Here is an 18,054-nt window from a genome sequence, read left to right as displayed (position 1 = left end):
ATGCAAAATCCGGTCTTCTATTATTTCCAGTCATCTTTTGTTTAGTCCTTTTATCATTTTGGTCAGCGCCGATTCTAGTAACATGACATGCGCACACAGTTTGGGCCTAGTCTTTAAAGTTAATCATAAAACCCCGGAAAGGCAATCAGAACATTTAAAGGAAATAAGAACGGTTTGAGATTATTTGAAGCCCGAGTCATGTAGAACTGGGGCAAGTAAAACATAAAGAAAATCGTTAAATGCAAGATTCGCCAAATTGGCATGAGGGTCGTTCATGAGAGTGAGAGTGTCGCCCAACGGTGCTTTAGAAATGACAAATGAAAAAGCAAGTGTTTAACATAATTGTCAAGTCCAGCACCATCGGAAGAGACTATAAATCTATGATCAATTGTGTTGTTTGCACTTGGCATGTTTTGAAGACTGGAATGACGAAGGCATTTTGTTCTGCTATCTAAACACTTTATCCTTCGTTACCCCCTTTTGAGCCTTATTTATTTTCTTTCATACCCCTCGTCGGAATCAATAGCAACGACTAGGAAATACGAGCCTGGAAGGTAAAGAAAAAAAATAAAAAATAAAAACGAAAAAAAAGAAGAAGAGAAAAATGATAACAAAAAAAACAAAAGAAAGGCAAATGAAAACAGAGGAATTGGGAACTACGTTTGACCTGATTCCTCAAAGATGATACGTAGGCGCTTCACGGCTCGGTCATAGGGTGCATAATGGCCACAATGGTCACAGTGTACATGGTGTAATAAAAAAAAAATATAATAATAAATAATCCCCAAGCAAGAAACTGGGGCAAGGGTTGCGCTTGTTGTAAACAAATATGATTTCGAAGGTTGTAATTTTGAACCCCAAATTTGATTTGTTTTTGAGCCTTTAATACCCTTTCTTTCTAGCCTGTCCAAAAACCCACATTACGGTCCAAAGAAAGACCTTCTGACCAGTCTGCAAAAGATGCCAAGTCAGACAAATGAGAGTCTTACCGGCGAACATAACATTCTGTTCCACAGCAGAAAGGACTCTAATCTCCAGCAGAGAGAGTCATACCGGCAACACTCCAAATCCCCAGCTGGAAAGTGATACAAATGAGAGAGTCATATCGGTGAAAACCTTCACAGGCACCATAAGGCGATGAAAGCTGAGAGAAGAACAAAAAATGAGAGAGACTTGATAGTGAAAACCCTTTGGGCACTACAAGTCGAATAAGATTAAGAATCCAATGGGGAATCGCCAATTGAAGATCTTGAAAGATGATTGACGGTAGAGGATAGGCCACATACGCATGTCATGACCATTAGAGTCGGTATCTACATTTGATAGATTTTTATTCTTTTGTTAAAGAGTCATTTTTTCCTTTGTCTTTTTATTCTGTTCCCTTTTTATCTTTTTCCTTTCACAGAAAAAGCCCCAATAGAGTCTGTTTGGTCAGAACAAGTGTGAATTGACTTCAAAATATGCCATCAGCTTTCCAAATATGCAAGATGAGATCTGACTAGTACATCCAGGTGGTATAGTCAGCAAGGAACAAGCGCGAGGCCAGTGTCAAAAAAGATATCCCCAGCAAAAGGGAATTGACAAAAGGATTGACGAGTGTCAAGAGGGATATCCTTGCCAAAACCAAGGTTATAAACCTCAAGGCCAAGGCCCATGAACAAAGCAAGGAAAGCAGTGAGCATGATTTGGAGAAATTCATGCGAGACTAAAAGGTCGGAAAAATGCAAGTTTCCGAGCTATGCCACAAAAGAAGAGGGATATCCCCAGCAGAAAGGGATTATCCCCAGCAAATAATATCATCCCCAACAAGTTGTGGAGCGCAGAGCAAGGAAGGAGAAAAGGAAAAGCCATCCCAGTAGGAGTATCACAACCAACCACCACGTTTTAAACTAACAAATTTTGTTTGATTTGAAACAGGTAAAGGAAATGGCATTGATGACAGAAATGCATGCCATAAGGGAGACTGTCAAACTGGGGCAGAAAATTTTCCTTTCATTTGGAAAATTTTCTGGAAGTCAGGTACCCATTCGAGGAAGAATAAAGATAGCACCAGTCTCAAGGGAAGGGGTGTTTGAACCAGTGTTGCCCCAACATAATAAGTTTCAATGGAGGAAGTATTCCCCAGCAGACAGAATAAAGGGATGACACTTGTGCTCAGAAAAGCAAAAAGTCATTATCATCCCCAGCAGCTTCCAGAAGAATGAAGCATCGATTTGAAGGGATAAAATTCCCCAGCAGCGTTATCCTCAACAACGTTATCCCGAGAAGATAACACTTTTATCCCCAGCAGTGTTGAAAAAAAAAACAAAAAAAAACAAAAAGAAAAAAAAAATTAAATTTGAAGGAGGGGAAGAAAGGAGACTTCCCCAGTAGTATTATCCCCAGTGAAGGAGGGGAAGAAAGGAGACTTCCCCAGTAGTATTATCCCCAGCAATCAGGCGTCCACCTGGAGAACAAGGAAGAGCAGTTGGAGTATTAGCAATCAGGCGTCCACCTGGAGAACAAGGAAGAGCAGTTGAAGTATCAGCAATCAGGAGCCCACCTGGAGAATAAGGGAATACAATGGAAGTATCAGCAATCAGGAGCCCACCTGGAGAATAAGGGAATACAATTCAAATTTTAAGTAATCAGGAGCCCCCCCTGAAAAATAGAATGGCGTTTTTATTTTTGACATTATTGGTTGAAGTCAGGAGCCCCCTGAAGAACAGAATGGCGATTTGTTGGTTGAAGTTGGGAGCCCGCCCATATAACAGAGGAATACATTCAGTCTTTTCATTTAAAAAAAACGAAAAAAAAAAAAGAAAAAGGGGGAAGTAGTTTGCAGAGGAATGAAACATCCTACTCAAAAAGAAGTAATTTTGGAAGGAGTAAGATAACATATTTACTCAGCAGTGTTATCCCCAGTGGATCATCGAGATGTAGAAGCATCCTCGACCAAGTTTCAAGAGGGTCGGACAACCCATAGTGGGTAAGGAAGAAAAGGAAAATTCATCCCCAGCAAAATAATCCCCAGCAGTTTCGAGGGAAGACAACACGGGTAAGTAAATAATTCAGGAAGAAGGAAATGGTTCACCCATAGGAGAGGCATTTCCTCCTAAGTTTAGTTTCACCCATAGGAGATGCATTTCCTCCTAAGTTTAATTTTTACCCATAGGAGAGGCATTTCCTCCTAAGTTTAGTTTCACCCATAGGAGAGGCATTTCCTCCTAAGTTTGTTTTTACCCATAGGAGACACATTTCCTCCTACGTTTAGTTTTACCCATAGAAGATGCAGTTCCTCCTACGTTTAGTTTTACCCATAGGAGATGCATTTCCTCCTATGTTTGTTTTAGTTTCACCCATAGGAGATGCATTTCCTCCTAAGTTTGTTTTAGTTTCACCCCATAGGAGATGCATTTCCTCCTAAGTTTAGTCTTACCCATAGGAGAGGCATTTCCTCCTAAGTTTATTTTACCCATAGGAGAGGCATTTCCTCCTAAGTTGTTGTTGAAGTCAGGAGTCCGCCTGGAGAATAGAGACATTCAATTTCAAATTTAGCAATCAGGAGTCCGCCTGGAGAACAGAGACGTACTTTTCAAGTTTGACGTCAGGAGTCCGCCTGAAGAACGGAGACATACAGCTTAAATTTTAAAAGTCAGGAGTCCGCCTGGAGAATAGAGACATTCAATTTCAAATTTAGCAATCAGGAGTCCGCCTGGAGAACAGAGACATACTTTTCAAGTTTGATGTCAGGAGCCCGCCCATACAGTTTAAATTTCAAAAGTCAGGAGTCCGCCTGGAGAATAGAGACATTCAATTTTAAATTTAGCAATCAGGAGTCCGCCTGGAGAACAGAGACATACTTTTCAAGTCTGATGTCAGGAGTCCGCCTGAAGAACGGAGACACACAGTTCAAGTATTGGTTGAAGTCAGGAGCCCCCCTGAATAACAGAATGATGATTTATTGGTTGAAGTCAGGAGCCCGCCTGAAGAGAGGAATGACGTTTATTTTTAAGGTTGTTGTTGAAGTTGGGAGCCCGCCCATAGAACAGAGGCATACATTTCAGTCTTTACGTTTCAAGTGTTGAAGTTGGGAGCCCGCCCATAGAACAGAGGCATACATTTCAGTCTTTTCATTTCAAGTGTTGAAGTTGGGAGCCCGCCCATAGAATAGAGGCATACATTTCAGTCATTTCATTTCAAGTGTTGAAGTTGGGAGCCCGCCCATATAACAGAGGCATACATTTCAGTCTTTATATTTCGAGCATTAAAGTTGGGAGCCCGCCCAGATAACAGAGGCATACATTTCAGTCTTTACATTTCAAACATTGAAGTTGGGAGCCCGCCCAGATAACAGAGGCATACATTTCAGTCTTTAATTTTCAAGTATTGAAGTTGGGAGCCCGCCCATACAACAGAGGCATACATTTCAGGATCAAGTCAGAGGACAATAAAACAGAGGGTTACAATAGGAATCCCCAGCAGGAAACAATAAAAATCCCCAGCACCGGGAAGCAGAAGGTTGCAACAAGAGGTCCCAGCACAAACTCAAGTGCATGTGGCAAAAGGAAGAAAAGCATCGGAAGAAAAGCACCGGAAGAAACGCAAGCAGACAAGGAAGCAAGGCAACAAAAACAAATTGTACTCTAGCCTAGCTTCTTGTTTTCTTTTAAGCATGGTGTAACAAGGAGATCGGTAAGCAGTGGTAATAGCATGCAACAACAGTAACATTGCAGTCTCACGGTAGTCCCAGCTACCAAAACTTCCCGAACTACATTGACCTGATTCCTGTTTAGCCCAGGATATGTAGAAAACCTTTGAAGCAAAGGTTCGGTCAAATCTTTTTAAAAAAATGCTTCACACGGAGTACTCAGATGGGCAAAAATCGCTCGCTTTATCTTTGCACGAAAACCCTTCGTGTCTTCGGGCAAAGAGGGGCAGCTGTAAGCACGTGATTTTTGCCCTATATGAGAATTACTCCCAAAAAATTCAAAAAAATAAAATAATTTTCCTTGGTGTGCAATTTTGTGATATTTTGAATAATTATTTGTATTTGTCTGTGCTTGTTTATTTGCTAAATTAATAAAAAATACAAAAATATGTCGCATTTTGCATGTAGGATTTAATTCTACAATTTGTTAGTAATTAAGTTTGTTTACAAAAAAATAAAAATTTACAAAAATAGGCATCGTTTGCATTTTTAGCATTTAATGTCCAAATATACAATTTTATGCTTAATTATTACTTAATTGTGCGTTAATTGTTATTGGGAGTTAATTTGCGCTTTTATAACTTAATTTAGTTCTTAATAATAAGTTAAGTATTTTTATAATTTAGTTTTAGAAAAATAAAAGAAGAAAAGAGAGCAAAAAATAAAGAAAGTCGGAATTGGGCCTCTTCTTCTAATTCAAGCCACAGGCCCAAAAAATGGCCCAATCTTCCCAAACGACCCAGTCCATTTCAAACCGGGTCGACCCAATCCATACCCAAAGAGCCAACACCCCTAATATCTTACATTTTTACAAAACAAAACAAAAGAAAACCCTAAAAAAGATCTAAACCGTCCGCCCCCCCCTCATTTTCTTTCTTCTTTCTCAAGCTCCCCTCCCTAGCATCAATGGCTACCCTCCTCTTCATCACGCAGCCATGGATTGCCCGCTGCCTCCGTCTCCGACCAAACGACCACCATCGCGGCTTCATCTTCGTCGTTCGACGTCAAGCTCGAGTTTGAGCTCGACGTCCATGGTTGCCTTCAACCTTAAGTCCAAACAACCAGCTGCTACATCCAGTCATCGACGACGAATGGTTCGTCGACCTCCAGCTCCTCCGTGCTTCCGTTTCTGCTTCGCCGCTGCTACTGTTCTGCTTCCTTCTCCAACTGCTTCCCACGGCTTCTACATGAAAATTCCTATTGTATCTTCTCCTCTTATTCCTATTCCTTTTTTGTTAATTATCTTTATTTGGTCGAGAATTAAAAATCTAAGATGATGATATTGTCCCTTTTTCGTTGATGTCTGACAAGTCGTATGGATAATATTTTAGCTTCGGATTGTTGATCATTTGATTTATTTGCAACTAGTTATTTTTATCTTCAGCCATGAAAGCCAAAATGTAAGTAAGCTTCGCAAGTAATTAAGCTTGGATTCAGGAAAGGCATAGTTGGTTTTGAGTTTTATTTTTGTCCATATTTCGTTTTTATATTTCTCGAAGTAAAAAATCGATAAATGTTCGATCCTTGTTTTGTTCATGTCTATAGTTTGAATTAATTTTTAGTTTGTTCATGTGTTTTGTTAATTTAATTTTCAGATTCAAATGGAAAATTAATTAGTTGTTTTTCATGTTTATTTCATGTTAATTTTATTCATTTTTGTAAAAAAGGGATTGTTAGTTTAATGTTTGTTAGATTCAAATTGAAGTTTTAATTGATTATTTCTTCAATTTGTTTATGTTGTTATGTGTTTTCCAGAAATTATTAATGTTGTTTGAGTCATTTAATCCGTCATGTTTGTTGTTTTAAAAAATAGATTCATTCATGTTCATACTTTGTTTGGTTGATCTTGAATCCGAAATTTGTATAGTTTGATTTCTTGTTTATCACTTATGATTATTTCTTGAATTTGTCTCATAATCTTATTTAAAGTTTAATATAGGAATTGTTTGTTGTAATGTTGTTAGAGTTGATTTTAAGTTCAATATTATTGAATTTAGAAATCTGAATATACTTGTTTGTTATTGTTGTTGTTGAATCTGAAAATAGGATTGTTTGTTGCTAAAAAAATATTGTTCAATCAAATTTTAGTTGTTCTTTGTTGTTCAATTTGTGTTCATGTGATTTGTTGTTGAAATGTTGAAGAAATCATGTTCATGTGATTTGTTGTTTAAATTTGTGTAGAAATTGGTCATATTGGCTATATTTTGGTTGAGTGTGATTAATTGATTTGTTATAGCTGATGGGGTAGTTTGGTAATTTGCAGTACGTTCATGGGTAGTTTGATAATTTCAATAAGGTCGGAGGGGTAGTTTAGGAATTGTACATTTTTGTAATTTTTTTATGTGAAGCATGGGGGACAAAATGTAATGGGGTGGGTTGTGATATAATTGTTTAATATAAAGGGGGACAAGACAAAATTTAGTGGGGAGGAATCTTGTATTTGTTTAGTGAAGCATGGGGAACAAAATATAATGGGGTGGGGTTGATATATTTATTTAATGTAATGGGGATGAGTGGGAAGATAATGGTTTTGGTAGGAGAAATTGATTGATTTTAATTGATTAAAGGGTTGGGGTTATATATAGAGGTCTTGAAGAAGATTAAATAGACAGATACAAAAGAGGGAGGAGAACAAAAAAGAAAATAAGAGAGAAAAAAATGGCTGAACATTTAAGAGAGAGAAAATTCCAAAAAATATTTAAACTTTCAAAAAATATAAAAAAAAACTAAAAAAAAATCTTCTGCTTTCTTTCATTGTTTGAAATTAGCATTAATTTTTGTTGTGTCATCAAAGCTTGAAGCTTTTGTTTTGGGATTAATACTCCACCGGTTTGCAAACTCTGTTCCTGGGTTGTTACTGCTGCTGGACTATTGTTGCTGTGCTATATTGTTATTACTGCTGCTGATTCTCATCTTCATTTTCTTTTGCTTCCAATATCAGGTACACAACTGACACGCTGGTAATTGTAATCCGAAATATGAAGCATGAATACGAAAAATGAAGAGTTTAAATTCTAAATTTGTTTTAATTATATTCTGAATTTTATTTGTATGTACAAATTATTTAGCTTGCAAAAAATTAGAATCATGTAGTTAGCAAATGGTGTAGTAACTCCGTCGAGTCATCAAACGAATAGGCCATCTAGTAGGAACTGGGTAGTAATATTGTTTAGTTAAATAATATTGGTTAATTTCAGCATGTAAATGGTTTAGGATTAAAATTAGATTGCTAATTTTTTTTTTAATTTGACAAACTGAAAACATGCCTCGTATAATGTAACTAGGTAGCAACATGTGAATAAGACGGCCCAGGTCTAGTTTTAAGTCATACACGTTAGGCCTGGGCCCGCAGTGGCAACAGACTGTCCGGTTTGCATCAATTTCAGATTTATGAATCATATTCAAAATCCATCTATAAAGTATGTAAATAATTTAAGATATTTTCTCTTTTATTTTGTAGAGACAAATTTAATAAGAGAAAAATGTAGGCATTTTAGGATTGTCCTTTAAAAATAAAATGAGATGAGCCTCGCCCAATAAAATGCACCAATTGCGGGGCCCTCAATAAATGTTTAATTGAGTATTTAGAATTCGGGATGGACTGTTTAGTGAATTCCACGGTCTTACCCATAAATAATAATACGTTAATCGCTTTAGGCACGATGTTAATAATAATACATTCTTAAACACGGGTGCGCATTTTTGCGACCCAAATCCAAATCCCAAAACATTGAATAAAATGTGTTCCGGATTGCGGGTGCATTTCATGTGACGTAATCCAAAGACATGTTTTAAACAATGTTCACATTCTTGTAAAAATAATAATAATAACAATAAAAGCGGTTAAAAGTTAAAATTGCACTATAGTTTTTGAACATGTATTAAAATCAGATATTTTAGCCATTACAACAGTTTAAGCGACCGTGCTAGAACCACGGGATTCAGGGGTGCCTAACACCTTCCCTCGGGTCAACAGAATTCCTTACTTAGAATTTCTGGTTCGCAGACTTCATTTGGAAAGTCGAATATTTTCCTCGATTCGGGATTAAATTGGTGACTTGGGACACCCTAAATTTCCCAAGTGGCGACTCTGAAATAAATAAACAAATCCCGTTTCGATTGTCCTTTAATTGAAAAAACTCCCTACGCCCCCCGCGGGGGCGGAAAAAGGAGGTGTGACAGGTAAATTCTTTCGTTTTACTAATCCTTGATCTTTCGTCGGTGCTTGCCGAGATTCACGCCATTATACCCGGCTGGGTATAGATATCACGGCCCTTGGTCAGTCGTGCTTGATTGTTTGATAACGTTCTCCGAGGTTTAGGGGTTCGAAGCGGTCTCGAAGGTATGACTCCAATTACTCTGAGAGCAGATGTTTACGTGGACCTCGATTTAAGGAGCTTCTCGCCTCGATTCTGACTCCTCACATTTGCATTCTTGTCCCGCTTACACAAATCGAAAATCAAGTGGTCCAAAGGGCTCGATTTTACCCGTATACAAAAATACACTACAAAGAATTCTACACTATGTCCGCAAGAATTACCATTTCAGTAAACAATAGCTTACTTTGTAACTTGCAAGTCTCTATGCTCTTGCATTATAGTCAAAACTAACAATTACTATAGTTAACAAACTTAGATTGTACTGACAATCCTAACATTATACTAATTAGTTTTTTAATACAATTAGCAAGGAGTGTAACGTGTTAGGAAACAGGAACGTACGCAAAACTTTTTGTAGGGGTATCGTATTTATATAAATAATAATAAATAAATATTATCTAATATCATTTTTCCACAAGCTAAAAGTCTGGGCCAATGATTTAGTTGAATATTATTGCAAAGGGAGGTCTAGATTCGATTCTCCTTAGCCTCAAATTTTTAGCAAAAATGCTCGCTCGAACATGTTTAAAAAATAGAATATCAGGTCGAGCCTCGAACCTACAATTTTTACAAACCCAAATATAAGTTTGACCGATGAACCAAGAAGTACACTATGCCAAAAAAAATGGTATCATTATTATATATTGCTTCTTTTTTACAGAATACTACAATAAATATTTAATATTTTTGTTCCTAGTGCATTCACCCCGGTAGGGAAAGATAATTCTTACTCTGTTCATTTCAATTTAGATGAGGTAGTGTAACTCGGAACAGAATTGAAAGAGAAAAGAAAATTTTTAAAACTTGTAATGCTAAGGGGTAAAAGATATGGGATTATGTGTGATATTTGTATGATTATAAAAGTTTCCCATTAAGAGTAAAATGAGTAAAAGATAATTATTTTTAAATATAATATAATATTATTATTTTTGAAACAGACTAATAAATAAAATACATCATCTAAATTAAAACGAAGAGAATGAAATATTACTCTTGCACTATAAATCCCTACATTATCAAACGACTCCTTAGGATATACCGACTTTATAATTTTTGAATAAAACAAAAGTCAACATTGCAATCAATATCTTGAGGTAGTTGCTAAGAATTTCTTTTCAAATTGAAAGTGTGCTTTTCTGTTGAGTTTTTGACACTTAAGTTAACATTAACGACCGCACAGTTGTCCATTATCTGTATTTTGTGTTCATTCAATCATTGCACGACCGACTTTTTACTGTTTAATATGTTTCCTTACATTCTGATTTAATTAACAGTTCCTTTTGTTTATCTATTTGGATCTTAAATTAGTGCTTTATCTGGTTCTCCTATTGCTACAGGAAATATCAAAATTTATACCCATAGAATAGTTTCACAACTTAAAATTTATAGTGTAACAGTTCCACGTTTAGTACATAAGCTAGGTGATTAAGGACATCATTGAGAGAGTAAATGATTTTCTGAATACCAAAAGAAAAACATGGGATTCACAAGAATGGAGGCCCATGTCAACCGACGCAAGTAGAAATGGCATAGGGTAGCCACTATTTAATGTGGTATTTATTTTTTATCCAGCAATATTAATGTTGAGCAAAAATAGTCACTACTCTATTAAAATAAATATGAAAAGATATTTTTACCCTTTCTTCCCTTGCTTTTCTTCCCAAACCCTCGCTTCTCTCTCTGCATCAAACACATTGGAAATATTGGACTGTATCATTCGCTAGTTTCTTTAGAGACAAAATTCAGGGGTTGTGAAGTGTGCGTTTGGAGAGGCTTGTCGCTAATCTTGTAGTAAGCATATCAACCACATTCTTTGCATCGGAAAAAGCCTGGTTTTTTTTTGGTCAATTTTGTGGGATATACATTAAGAGTCGAAATGACTGGATGTTGGACATTTAGCACAGTAATTTTCTAATTTATTAGTACTATTTGATAAAGACTAATATAGAATGTATCATTCAGTATGGAGTAAGTTTTATTTTCGTAATCGATTTTTATATTCTAGTACTATATAAAAGTTAAAAATAAAAAATGAATCAAGCGTGACAACTAAGAACGACAAGCCTCTCCAAACGCACACTTGCATCCTGAACTTACAGTTACAAGTTCAAAAGTTAAGGACAATAAGTCCTGAACTTAGGCTAAGAAGCCCAAAAGTTAAGGACAATAGGTCCTGAACTTAGGCTAAGAAGCCCAAAAGTTAAGGATAATAGGTCCTGAACTTAGACTAACAAGCTCAAAAGTTAAGGACACTTGGTCCTGAACTTACAGTTAAAAGTTCAAAAGTTAAGGACATGTAGTCCTGAAGTCCTGAAGTTAAAGTTCAAAAGTTATGGACATGTAGTCCTGAACTTAGAGTTCCAAGTTCAAAAGTTAAGGACATGTAGTCCTGAAGTCCTGAAGTCCTGAACTTAGAGTTCCAAGTTCAAAAGTTAAGGACATGTAGGCCTGAAGTCCTGAAGTTAAGTTCAAAAGTTAAGGACATGAGCAAAAGGGTATTTTCGTCTGGGCAGTTAAAATTTATTAAAGCAGTAGCTAAAGACTAAGGACATTTTAAACAGTAGCTTAAAAGTAAATACATGTGTTATTAGTGGCTAACCGTGCACTTCCATAGGCATTTGGTCTTTACAACTTGGGCTATGCTTATTTGACTTCAGTTCAACTGTCCAATTCTGCGCAACACAAGCTTGGCCCTGAAATACTATATTATAAGTGAGTTTTTCTCGGGGGATTTGTATCTATACTCGTTTTTTGGGTCACATTTTAACTTGTGTTCGTTTTGCATAAAAAATTGCAAGCGTACCCACTTTTTCTCATAACTTCAACATATGAGGCTGAAGTAGCAAAGGCAATCATGCAAAACTTCAGCATTCTAGTAAATACGCTGAAGTTTTTTTTGTCCTGGATAAGATGCTGAAGTTATTTAGTTCACTTGTAAAAACTTCAACACTAAAATAACTGAAGTGTTTTTGTCCTGGATTCATTAGTTTTGATATAAAGCTTTTCCAAAAACTTCAACAAAAGATGCTGAGGTTATTTAGTTCATTTGTAAAAACTTCAGCACTAAATAAGCTGAAGTTTTTTTGTCCTGGATAAGCTTTTTCAAAAACTTCAACAAAAGATGCTAAAGTTATTTAGTTCATTTGTAAAAACTTCAACACTATATAAGCTGAAATTATTTTGTCCTGGATTCATTAGTTTTGTCATAAAGCTTTTTCAAAAACTTCAACAGAAGATGTTGAAGTTATTTAGTTCATTTGTAAAAACTTCACCACCATATAAGCTGAAGTTTTTGAAAAATCTTTCTAACATACTAAATAAATAATCACCTTATTCTTTCATAGTGTATTACTACTATAAAATAATCAGATCGCCAACAATATCTAAATCATAAATTTTGGAAACAATAAACGTGAAAAGAACAGAATTACATGGACATATTCACAAATTATTGTCTACTAACTTACGTAATTATTTATAATTTATTTTTAACTAATTTGATAAACATACTTATGGCAATCATCCCCTGAACTGAAGTTTCATAGCAGCACCAACAGAAGAAGGGGAGAAGAAGAAGAACACGAAGGAGGAGGGGGAGGAGAAAGGGGCTGGAGTTGTTTAAAAAGTGGGTACAAGTTAAAACTTTTAAAAAAAATGGGTATAGGTTAAATGGGGGCGACCAAATAGGGCGCCCCGTGCAATTTGTTGGTTTTTCTCTGATACTTGGCACAACTTCGAATTAGTCAGGACAATGAGATTTTTATACATATACATAAAGGGAGGAAAATGATAAACGAACAACAGATTACTGTGAAAATGTTAGAATAGTTATGTAAATAGGAGTAAATAACCATAATCACATATGTATTAGGAGTAGGACGTGTTATGTATATATATATATATATATATATATATATATATATATATACATGGCTCATTGTATCGTGTTTAACACATGTCAATAATATCATATTTTTCTCCCATGCATTCTTACATAGTATCAGAGCAGCAGTGAGAAAATATCCGGGAAAGTCGTTGTGCTTCAATTCCGGCAACCTTTTTAGGGCTGTTTTTCGTCAAACCAATTTACATAGGTGTTGTGCAAAAACCAACACCACTACAAGGTCCCCCAACCCCCGGCGACCGAACCCCAACAAACACCTCCGCAGGCATCCATCTCACGCGCCTCCACGCGCCGAACATAAAGATTTTTTCCGGCGAGATCTACTCCACGCGCCGGTGCGTGGAGCACTTTCCGGGCAGTTTTTGACTTAGTTCCTTTAGAGTAGTTGGATCGCCCTCAAATTCCGAGCCTATCCATAATTTTATTTTTTAGTTCCGACCACTTTGAATTTTTCCGGCAAATACAGTAATTTCCGACTGAAACAGTGCCTCTTTCGTCTGTTTTTGCAAGTTTTCAATTGATTTTTTCTGTTATTTGGTGATAATTTTGTAAACCTCATTTCAATCCAACAATGTCTTTGGGAGTCGATACTTTCAGGTCTAAAAACCCAGGTTCTGTTAATTCCGGTATTATGATTACCTCAGAACCTTTAATGGGAAGTTCAAACTACTTAGCTTGGGCTTCGTCTGTCGAGTTGTGGTGTAAAGGGCAAGGTATTGAGATCATCTAATCATTAAGTCTAGTGAAGGAGATGAAAAGGCCAAAGCATTTTGGGAGAAGATCGATGCTCAATTATGTAGAATTCTGTGGCGATCTATTGATTCCAAGTTGATGCCCTTGTTTCGTCCATTCCAGACATGTTATTTGGTTTGGGAAAAGGCTCGCACTTTATACACTAATGACATATCTCGTTTCTATAATGTGATATCGCGGATGACAAACTTAAAGAAACATGAATTAGATATGTCTACTTACTTAGGACAAGTACAGGAAGTCATGGAGAAATTTGAGAAGTTGATGCCAGTTTTTGCTAGTGTTGCAAAGCAGCAAGAGCAGCGACAAAAGATGTTTCTAGTTCTTACTCTTGCTGGGCTTCCTAAAGATCTTGACTCAGTACGCGATTAGATTTTGGCTAGTCCGATTGTCCCCACAGTTGATGAATTATTCTCTCGATTACTTCGCCTTGCTGCAGCACCAAGTCACCCAGTTATCTCATCACAGACACTTGACTCATCTGTTCTCGCATCCCAGATAGTGGACAATCGGGCATCTCATACTATGGAGAATAGACAAGGAGGAGGTCATTTTGGAAGATCTAGACTCAAGTACTCTTATTGTCATAAACTTGGACACACTCGTGATCTGTGTTATTCTTTACATGGTCGCCCACCCAAAAATGCTTATGTTGCTCAGACTGAGACTACAGGTAACCAGGGATTTTCTTTATCTGAAGGGGAGTATAATGAGTTCCTTCAATATCAAGCAAGTAAGCAGATATCTCCACAAGTAGCCTCTATTGCTCAGACTGATACTTCTGTTGCTGGTAATTCTTTTGCTTATGTTTCCCAATCTAGTACTCTTGGACAATGGGTTGTGGACTCAGCCGCTTCTAATCATATCTCTGGTAATAAAGCATTTTTGTCAAATATTGCGTATTCACAGTCTCTTCCCACTGTTACTTTAGCCAATGGGTCTCAAACCAAAGCAAAAGGAGTTGGACAAGCGAACCCCCTACCCTCTGTCACTCTAGATTCCGTTTGTTATATCCCTGGTTGTCCTTTTAATCTTGCATATGTTAGTCATTTGACTTGTGTACTCCATTGTGGTATATATTTTATTGATGATTCCTTTATTATACAGGACCGCAGTACGGGGCAGACGATTGGAACAGGACTTGAATCAGAAGGCTTTAACTACCTTAACTCACTCAATTCCTCCAAGGCATGTCTAGTTACAGATCCTTCGAACCTAATTCACAGACAATTAGGACATCCAAGCTTATCCAAGCTTCAGAAGGTGGTGCCTAGTTTGTCTAGTTTATCTACATTAGAGTGTGAGTCATGTCAGCTCGGGAAACATACCCGAGCCTCCTTTCCTCGTAGTATTGAGAGTCATGCGGAGTCTATTTTTTCTTTAGTTCATTCTGATATATGGGGTCCTAGTAGAGTCAGTTCAACCTTGGGATTTCGTTATTTTGTTAGTTTCATTGATGATCATTCATGATGTACTTGGATTTTCTTAATGAGAGATCGTTCTGAGTTTTTTCTATATTCCAGAATTTTTGTGCTAAAATTAAAAATCAATTTGGTGTTTCTATTCGCACTTTTCGCAGTGATAATGCCTCAGAATATTTATCCTCTCAATTTCAGCAGTTTATGACTTCTCAAGGAATTATTCATCAGACCTCTTGTCCTTATACCCCTCAGCAAAATGGGGTTGCAGAGAGAAAGAATAGGCACATCATTGAGACTGCTCGCACACTTCTCATTGAATCTCATGTTTCGTTGCGTTTTTGGGGCGATGCAGTTCTCACAGCTTGTTATTTAATTAATCGGATGCCTTCCACTCCCATCCAGAATCAGATACGGTATGCAGTATTGTTTCCCCAATCACCCTTATACTCTGTTCCCCCTCGTGTTTTTGGGAGCACTTGTTTCGTTCATAACTTAGCCCCTAGGAAATATAAATTAGCTCATCGTGCTCTCAAGTGTGTCTTCCCTGGTTATTCTTGTGTTCATAAGGGATATCGTTGTTACTCACCTGATCTTCGTAGGTACTTTATGTCCTCTGACGTCACATTTTTGAGTCTAAACCTTTCTTTACCTCTTCTGACCATTCTGACCACATTGATATATCTGAGGTCTTACCTATACCGACCTTTAAGGAGTCTACTATAGCTCTTCCTTCACCTTCCGCCACATGTCTTACCCGAGTCTACTATAGCTCCTCCTTCACCTTCCGCTACAGAAGTCTTACCCATTCCAACCATTGGGAAGTCTAGTATGGCTCCTCTTAGACTCTCTGCCACAGGAACACCACTCTTGACATATCATCGTCGTCCACACCCAGCATCAGGCCCAGTTGATTCACGTCTTGCACCTGACCCTGCTTCTACTGCGGACTTATCTCTTCCTAGTACACCGATTGCACTTCGGAATGGTATATGGACCACCTTAATCCCAATCCTCATTATGTCGGTTTGAGTTATCATCATTTGTCATCACCCTATTATGTTTTTCTATCTTCTTTGTCCTCTGTTTCCATCCCTACGTCTACAAGTAAAGCATTGTCTCATCCAGGATGACGATAGACTATGATTGACGAGATGTCTTATTTACATATGAGTGGTACTTGGGAGCTCGTCCCTCTTCCTTCAGGTAAATCTATTGTTGGTTATCGTTGGGTATATGCAGTCAAGGTTGGTCCGGATGGTAAGGTTGATCGTCTTAAGGCTCGTCTTGTTGCCAAGGAATATACTCAGATATTGGGGCTCGATTACAGTGATATCTTCTCTCTTGTGGCTAAGATAGCATCAGTCTGCCTTTTTCTATCCATGGATGGTGTTCGCCATTGGCCCCTCTATCAGTTGGAAATTAAGAATGTTTTTTTACATGGTGACATTGAGGATGAAGTTTATATGGAGCAACCACCTGGGTTTGTTGCTCAGGGGGAGTCTCATGGCCTTGTATATCGCTTGCGCCGGTCACTTTATGGTCTAAAGCAGTCTCCTCGAGTTTGGTTTGGTAAGTTCAGCACAGTTATCCAGGAATTTGGCATGATTTGGAGTGAAGCTGATCACTTTGTATTCTATCAGCATTTTGCTTCGAGTCTCTGTATTTATCTGGTGGTCTATGTTGATGACATTGTTATTACCGGTAATAACCAGGATGGTATTACTAAATTGAAGCAACATCTCTTTAAACACTTTCAGACTAAGGATCTGGGCAAATTAAAGTATTTTCTGGGTATTGAGGTCGCTTAGTCTAGCTCAGGTATTGTGATCTCACAACGAAAGTATGCCTTAGATATTCTTGAGGAGATAGGAATGACACGTTGTAGACCTATTGACACTCCGATGGATCCGAATTCTAAACTTTTGCCAGGACAGGGGGAGCCTCTTAGCAATCCTGCAAGATATAGATGTTGGTTGGTAAATTAAATTACCTTACAGTGACAAGACCTGACATTTCCTTTTCTGTGAGTGTTGTGAGTTAGTTTATAGATTCTCCGTTTGATAGTCATTGGGATGCAATTGTTCGCATTCTTCGGTATATAAAATCAGCTCCAGGCAAAGGTTTATTGTTTAAGGATCGAGGCCATGAGCAGATCGTTGGATACTCTGATGCTGATTGGGCAGGATCACCTTCTGATAGACGTTCTACGTTTGGATATTGTGTCTTAGTAGAAGGAAATTTGGTGAAAGAGCAAGAAACAGAATGTGATTGCCCGATCTAGTGCAGAAGCAAAATATCGAGCGATGGCTATGGCGACATGTGAGCTAATTTGGATCAAACAGTTGCTTAAGGAGTTGAAATTTGGTGAGATTAGTCAGATGGGACTTGTGTGTGATAATCAAGGTGCTCTTCATATTGCGTCAAATCCAGTGTTCCATGAGAGAACTAAACACATTGAGATTGACTGTCACTTTGTCAGAGAAAAGATACTCTCGGGAGATATTGCTACAAAGTTTGTGAAGTCGAATGATCAGCTTGCAGATATTTTCACCAAGTCCCTCACTGGTCCTCGTATTAACTACATATGTAACAATCACGGTACATATGATTTATGTGCACCAACTTGAGGGGGAGTGTTAGAATAGTTATGTAAATAGGAGTAAATAATCTTAATCTCATATGTATTAGGAGTAGGACATGTTATGTGTGTGTGTGTTTGTATATATATATAGGGCTCATTGTATCTTGTTTGACACATGTCAATAATATCATATTTTTCTCCCGTGCATTCTCACAAAAAAATCGAATCCTTACCAACAAAGTAAAAATTTAAGTAGCCAATCAACTAGACTTCTAGAATTTCACGAACAATGGAATTCGGATACCAACTACTTAAACCAAAAAAAA

This window comes from Nicotiana sylvestris, chromosome 4 (assembly GCF_000393655.2).
Source record: "Nicotiana sylvestris chromosome 4, ASM39365v2, whole genome shotgun sequence".
Lineage (NCBI taxonomy): Eukaryota > Viridiplantae > Streptophyta > Magnoliopsida > Solanales > Solanaceae > Nicotiana > Nicotiana sylvestris.
The sequence above is the reverse complement of the archived record's forward strand: the minus strand, read 5'-3'. Positions refer to the sequence as shown.